Source organism: Pezoporus wallicus, unplaced genomic scaffold (genome assembly GCF_028554395.1).
Source record: "Pezoporus wallicus isolate ANWC-B61680 ecotype Strahan unplaced genomic scaffold, APGP_CSIRO_Pwel_v1 contig_13480, whole genome shotgun sequence".
Lineage (NCBI taxonomy): Eukaryota > Metazoa > Chordata > Aves > Psittaciformes > Psittacidae > Pezoporus > Pezoporus wallicus.
This window is the reverse complement of record NW_026641917.1, coordinates 891,353-898,470: the sequence shown is the minus strand read 5'-3', so window position 1 is coordinate 898,470 and position 7,118 is coordinate 891,353. Positions and strand designations below refer to the sequence as shown.

Sequence of the window (7,118 nt, the reverse complement as noted above, 5' to 3'; positions counted from 1 at the left end):
ATTGGTGGTCATCAGGATCAGGAAGCTCCCTCCAGCTCACCCCAGCATGTGCCCCCAGCATAGGGACCATGTTGGCCTTGATGCAGCTGCAGTGTGGGTGAGCAGCTGGCAGTGACCCCAGCTTCCTCCACAGCATCCCACTGGTGTGTCTGGACTCACACCCATGGGGCAGGGAAGTCCTGGACAGGTATGGTGGCACTGTGGGTGCTCTGGCCTGGTGAGGGGTGCTGCCTGCCCTGTTCATGGTGCAGCAGCCCACCTGCACACTCCTCCCTGCCCTTGCAGCCTCCTGGGCTGAGGGTGGAGGGGAGCAGATTCCTTTCCAGGTGGAAGATTTATTTCCTCAGGAGCAGTGAATTATTCCCAGCCCATCGCACATGATCCATCTGCCTCTTCATCCACCTGATTGCCAGGCAGCACGGAGCCTGCCTGGTGTGCTGGGTGCACGAGGGTCCTGCTACTGGGTCCAGCCTTGGCTCCCTGTGTCCTTGCAGCCTCACAGAGTGCAGGTAATTCCCACAGGGTTGAAATGTGTTCAAGCACTAGCCATGTAAGCTTGGCTAAAGTGGGGACCCACACCTCCATCTCAAAGGCCTGCGAGTACCCTCAGCATCCACAGCAGTGTGGGAGCTGGTCCCACTTCTCTCCCTGCTCTGCCCTGGTCACTCCCAGGAGCAGCATCCAGCTCAGCCCATGCTCAACCCTGTCCCTGGGCCCCAGCAGCCATAGGTTCCACTATGTGTCACCAGTGGTGTTAGCTGTTGTGTGTCCCCATGCTGGCCCCTGCATAGGGGAGCAGTGTGAGGGGCAACCAGCCCCATGTGTCTTTGTACACTGCGCAGGTATCCATCCCATCCTGAGTGCATCCTGGGCACTAGAAACATGGTGTCCCAAAGCAGGACCTCATGGCTGGATGGGTTTCCCAGCTGGAACCAGAAACCCCAGGCCTGGATGACAATGCTAGGATTTCCCCCACAGCCGACATAATGGGGCTGGGCAGCCGAGCTTGAGACAGGATTCCTGGGTCCCAAGACAGGACTCCTGCGCCTGAGATAAGACTCCTGTGTTCCCAGCCAGGATCCCCTAGCCGAGACATTCCCTTAGTGTGACACTGCAGGCGGGTGGGAATGGCCGGGACTTGCTGAGTTTGGCCCTTTGGTACCCACTCTTTGCCTGGGGCATCCTCATCCACCTGTCTCAGTCGGGGGCAGGAGGAGAGGGGACAAAAGCCTGTCATTACCTGGCCCAGAGAAGCCTCCCTGTGCCCAGAGCCAGCCCCCTGCCCCGCTAATCACAGTCCTTTCATTAGCCAGCCCCTCATTCAGCCCTGATGAAGGGGAACAGCAGGGGATCCCATTAGAGCTGAAATAACAGGCTGGGGCAGGGATCCTGCCCTACCTCTCCTACCCCCAGGCAAGCATGGATCACAGAATGAGGGGTCTAGTGGGACAATGTGCAGGGCAATAGGGACAAGGTGGGCTTGTTGAGGTCCTTGTGTCCAACAGCCTTACCTTAGACACTGCTTTGATTAGCCACTGCTGGAGCCAGGGAAGGGGTTTTAGATGCTGCCCACGTGTTGCTGCAGGGGATGAGCCCACGCTCTGCTCACCCCTATGTGTGTGTGCCAGGCATGAACAGATCCATGCACATGTGCGTGCAGGTGTGCCAGGCTCTGCCACCCTCTCACACCCAGCAGTAAGTTCCTCCAGTGATGCAAACTGCTGCTATCCAATCTGCCCTACACCATGGCAGGCCCTGGCCCTGCCATCCAACCACCACTGGCTGTGGTGGGCAAAGCTGCATCCCAAATACCCACCTGGGGTGCAGCCTGGCCCCATCCCTGCACTCCTACCCTGCTGCCCTGCAGGGACCATGGGGACCTTTGGGTCTCCCTAACATGACTGTCCCCAACCCATTCCCTGGAATAACTGTGGGGCTGGATGGGACCACATAAGCTGGGTACACCCTGGCTCTGCTGGAGAATCTGGAGTTGTCAGTGGTCCAAAGTTTGGGTCCCCATGTCTGGTGCATCCTCACATTCTGGGTGCCAGCAAAGAGTGGGTACAGGGGGGCAGGCTGCAGGAGCCAGGGCAGAGAAGGGTTATGGTTGCAGCAGGACAATGTTCCCAGTACTTTTCCAGTAGGAGCTAGAGGGCTCATTAACAAGATGTCTTGGCATGGATGGGAGGGACATCATTAGGGATGGAGAGCCAAGCTCAAGGGCCCAGCCTCTGGGCACCACAGGGCTATATCCCTTCTCTGCCAGCCAGGATCTGGCCTCACTTGCTCAGGAAGGAGACCCTGACTCAGCAGTCAATGATGGAGCAGTCACAGCCCCACTCCTCCCTCCCATGGGCTGCTCCAAACCTTTCCCTTCACTTAATTCCTGGGGGTGCATACCTCCCCTACCCCAGCCAAGAGCCCATGTCCCACCTGGTGTGGCCAGGAAGGCCTTGCATGGCCTGGAGGGGATTGTCCCTAGGACAGTCCCCTGGCTGCTGGGGATGCTGAAATGGGTCTGGCATCACCACAGTACCTGAGCCCCATCTCCATCTCTCCCTGAAGGATGCTCTGGCAGTGCCCAGGGCTGGGCAGGGTTGCTGGCTCCATGCTTTCTCCCTTTGGGCTTAACCCAGCACATCTCTTCCACTACACTCCCTGCCTCAGTTTCCCCCTCTACCAGGGCATGAACGGTGGGGCACGGCCTGAGTTGCCCTGGGCAGGCTGCAGTGACAGGGAGGCAGGGCAGGGCTCAGCACAGCGAGCAGCTCCCCTGTGCCCGCCTGTGGCTGTAGATACACCCTCTGCCCAAAACCATGTCCTCACTCCTGGTGCAGAGCTGTGGACAAAGAGGTTTTCCATGGGCAGTGTGAATTTGGCCAAAGATCTGGACTCTCCTTAAGGCCAAGCATCCCTGTGTGGCTGGTACCATCATGCACAGTGGCAGGGATAGCCTGGCTCACTGGGGCCATCCCAGCCTGGCTCTGCCTGTCCAGCTCCCAGCCCTGGGGCAGCCCCCGTGCAGTGGGCACCTCATCCCCAGCTCCAGCACTGGGAGATGCCCGTCCTCAACAACACCGATCCCGGGACATCCTCCAGCCACAGTGGCAAATACACAGTGCCGCACTGCCCGCCCAGGCCTGACTTGTCCATCCAGTCCAGCCACCCCAACCACCCGGCACAGAGGTGGCAGGTTTTTCCCTGGTATGACTCAGTGCCTGCCTGCAGCACTCGCAGCCCCAGTGCCTCACTGCCCGCCCAGCATCACTCAGCAGGGCGGCCACAGCACAGTACAGAGCCATCCAGCGCTGGGGTGGGATGCTGGAGCCCGGGCATGGAGCCAGGGAGGCAGTACAAGGGCCAGGGTGATGCGTTGCCCCAGCTTGGTGCTCCAGGAACTTGCCCATCCGGATGGGGAAGAGGCAGGTGCCAAGCAGCCATCCGGGAAATCGCGGCAAGACCCAACATGACTGGCCTGACAGGCTGGGAAACAGCCGGAAAGAGACAGCCTGGCCCCTGTGTCGTGACTTTGGAGCCACTGCTCCTGGGAGAGGCACCAGGAAGGGCTTGGGGCTGGTCCCCAGCTACCTGCTCACACAAGAGCTCACCAACCCACTGGTGGTGCTCACTGAAACACTGCTGCGCACCGGAAGCTGCTGCTAGGGACACTTGCATGTGTGTGCAGGTGGATGGACACATGCCATGACATCGCATGCACCTTGCAGTGCACACTGCTGTGTAACACACACCACCTATGTGCACACCCCCTGCACCCTACTCTACTGCATCCTCCTAGGTGCTATGCACATGCCTGCACACATGCCCCACTTGCATACGCAGCCTACACACACGCACCTCCTCCAAACTCACTGTGTGTATATCAGTGTCCTCCATACCAAATATGCACCCCACAAATGCCCCCATCTGAAAGCATGTGCAACACTCACACCAATGTATGTCCTATATACATTTCTATGTCACATACACACCATGCGCACCCACCAGATCCATGGGTACTCTACCCAGACCCCACACCATGTACCCCCCTGCCATACGTACCTCATGCATGCAACCCCACCATGTGCCCACTCACCTCTTTACCTCTCACCTCCCCTGCCCCATGGCTCAGTTTGGGTTCACATGTGTCATAGGGACAGACATATGGCACACCCCCACGGGCACCGCCAGACCACACACACCCCTACCACACGTCCCCACACTCCTTTCCATCCCATATGCAGACTGATCCCCCATCCAGTTGTCCCAGCACAGGGCTGGGGAGGTGCTATGATGTCCTGTTCGCCTGGACCCGTCCTCCACCCACGTGGCTTCCACACACATGGCCATGTTGTCCCTGGCTCAGCCACCACTGGTACCGGTGCTGGTACATGCTGCACATGCTGATATTGGTGTGAAGCCCATGGCCCCACAGGAGGGCATCCAGGCTGGGGGTCACTGCCATGGTATTCTGGGGGTCACACCTTGCTCCAGCTCTGGGCCAGGTCTCAACAATCCTTGGCACAGGTTTGCCAGGCCCCACAGTAGATCTGGGGAGTGCCACGCTGGGACTGGTGGCACAGTGGCAGGAGAAGCACATGTGCTCCCTGCTGACAGTGAGCCGTCCTGAGGGGCTGCTGGGGAGAATGTAGGGGGGACCCCCATGCACCCCTTCCTCCGCACCCCATCCCCACAACCTCTCTGGTGCCCACTACTACCAGACAAGTGCTTCCCATGTGCCTGACGCCTCTGTCATGGCTACTTTTGCAGATGCCAGGCCAGCCCTAGTGCTGGGGAATGCCACTCCTGGTGTGGTTGGATGGGGATGTGGGGCAGTGCCTGTGGCCCTGAGCAGGGGCCAGGGCTGGGCAGACTGGCTGCCAGCAGGGTGAGGTTGCTGGCAGCACCACTGTGCTCTTCGAAAGAGTCAGGCACCCCAGTGAGCCTGGCAGGAGGCAGCAGGAGGTTAGGGAGGCAGTGCCCGGAGCTGGGAAGCACTGGTGGAGGATGCAAACCCTTTCCATGGGCTCCCTGGGGCAAAGGGTACAAGGGTGGGTGCCCTTCAAGCTCCCCACAGGATGCACTGAAGCATCCCCAGGGCATGGCAGAACCATTTGCCCTGCTGGGGTCTAGGGTGGGAAACCCAGCTCTGGGGCTTGGTAGGGCAGCCTGGAGCATCCTCACAGGGACAGTACCCATGGTGTTGCACGGAGCCATGCGCGGGCACCGGAGCCAGCACAAGCTGGCGGCAGGGCCAGGCGCGGGCAAGGGTTTTGGCAGCAGAGGTGCCGGTGACTCAGAGCTGGCAGGAATGTGGGAAATGCAGCCGGGCTGCGGTGCCACGTGAGGCGCAGGCAGGGCCAGGCCTGCCAGCACGGCCAGGCTCCACGCAGCCACGCTTGGCTGGGGCAGTGAGGGCACCCTGCTGACGAGGCACCGCAGGTAGGCCCTAATTAAGTGTGTGGGTCGTGGGGACGGGTTCAGCTCGCCTTCTTCCGCAGCATTGAGCAACCACGGTGCGGCTGCCCACCCGCTTGCCCGCAGCTTTTGGGTGCTCAGGGTCCATGTACCCAGGTCCTGCCCGCTGCAGCCCTGCACTGGGTGATGGTGGTCGACGGCAGCTCCATGGGTGGGTGATAGCGGCTGGGCAGGGTGAACCAAAGCTTGCAAGATGGCCAGGAGTGGGAACTGGGGACTCCAGCTCTAGGCTTGTGTCCCCCATTGTGATGTGCTACTGCCCCCTTGCCCATGGATGCTGCCCCGTGCCCTGTGGGACCCCAGCCCAGCCCTCCCCTGGAGCGTTTGCTGCCAAACAGACCTTATGCTGCTGGAAGAAGTTGCCCAGACATCTCCTAGCCCTCCCAGGGTGTCATTTGGATGTGGCATGAGCTGCTTCTCTGCTGCTAAATGCCTCCAACCGCCCCCGGACAGGCAGAGGATGGCTCTGGAAAGCAGCTATTTCTGGTAAGACCCAGAGCACAGGTATTTGGAGGTGATGTTACCTTCAACCAGGGATGGGGAAGACCCCACAAGAGCAGGCAGTGGCAGCAGCTCTTGGGTACCTGCACTCTTCACCTAGGACAGAATTTGTGAGTCCTTCTGGGAAGGGTCAGTGTGTGTCCAAAGAGAAGTGGCCAAGGAATTTGATGCCACAGGGAGAGGGAAAGGCTGTAGAGAGGTGGATCTCAAGTGGTGGCTTTCCTGGAGCATCCCAGGAGTGCAGGCAGGACTCAGGCTGACAGCAGAGGTAAGAATGAGCCTGGCTGCAATCCAGTTAACCACAGTGCTCAGTCACCAGGTCAAAAGCCAGATGAATGAGGCCATTGACTGAGCAACAGGGGCCAAATCCAGGCTGCAAAGTGCAAGGGGGTTGTTGGCATCTTCTCTTCCACACGAGAGTGTGCTGATGGTCCCCTCCTGGAGCAGGGACAGGTCCTTGGGGCACAGATGGGATGAAGTGTGCAGAGATTTGATGTGAAGGATAGGGGCGCTTGCCTGCTTTTCCCTATCCTACTAAGGGCAGGTTGGAAAGGCGAAGTCCCAGTGGAAAAGTGGTTCAGGAACCAGAGAGCACTCCCATGCGGTAGTCTTACAGCAAGGGAGGTGTTTACAGGCAGGTCTGGGTGCCTGGAAAAGTGGATGTGAGCCAAGAAGTGATGCTGTAGCTGGGGTAGGACATCTGGGGGCAGAGGGCACCCTTCGGGCCACGGGCAGTGAAAGGCAGAAGGGCATGAAGCTGCGGGGTCAAAGTGAGTCAGGAGCGAGTCACGGCCAAACAAAAAGTGAGATGCTCGGATAAGAACCGCAGCTGACTCAGTTTCCACCTCTTCCAGAGGGTGACCACAGGGAATGGCCGGGGACCAGCTGGAACCCCCCTTTTCTTGGAGCCAGCACTGGAAGGAAGCGGCAATTGCACACCCTTTGGGACCTGAGAGCCCAGACATGTTAGCGGGAGCTGCACCAACTGCTGCCAAGGGCCCCCATCCAGTGCTGGTGTCTTGAGGCATGGAGGGTCCCAGGGGATCCCAGGAGCCAGCCTGGGAACCTGAGCTCAGAGCTCATACCTTCCTGAAGAGCTGAAGAAGAAGCTGTTTGAATTAAATAGGAGAGATTTCCCCCTT

The 7,118-nt window shown here is 59.4% G+C and overlaps 1 long non-coding RNA gene across 1 annotated transcript; it reads left to right on the top strand.

Annotated features, from left to right (window-relative positions):
* The first annotated feature begins 4,829 nt into the window (after nucleotides 1-4,829).
* On the top strand, nucleotides 4,830-6,912 carry LOC130608165 (uncharacterized). Its single transcript, XR_008974460.1, has 3 exons — nucleotides 4,830-4,936; nucleotides 5,814-5,961; nucleotides 6,831-6,912. It is a non-coding gene; the product is annotated as an uncharacterized LOC130608165 (long non-coding RNA).
* The last annotated feature ends 206 nt before the right edge of the window (nucleotides 6,913-7,118 follow it).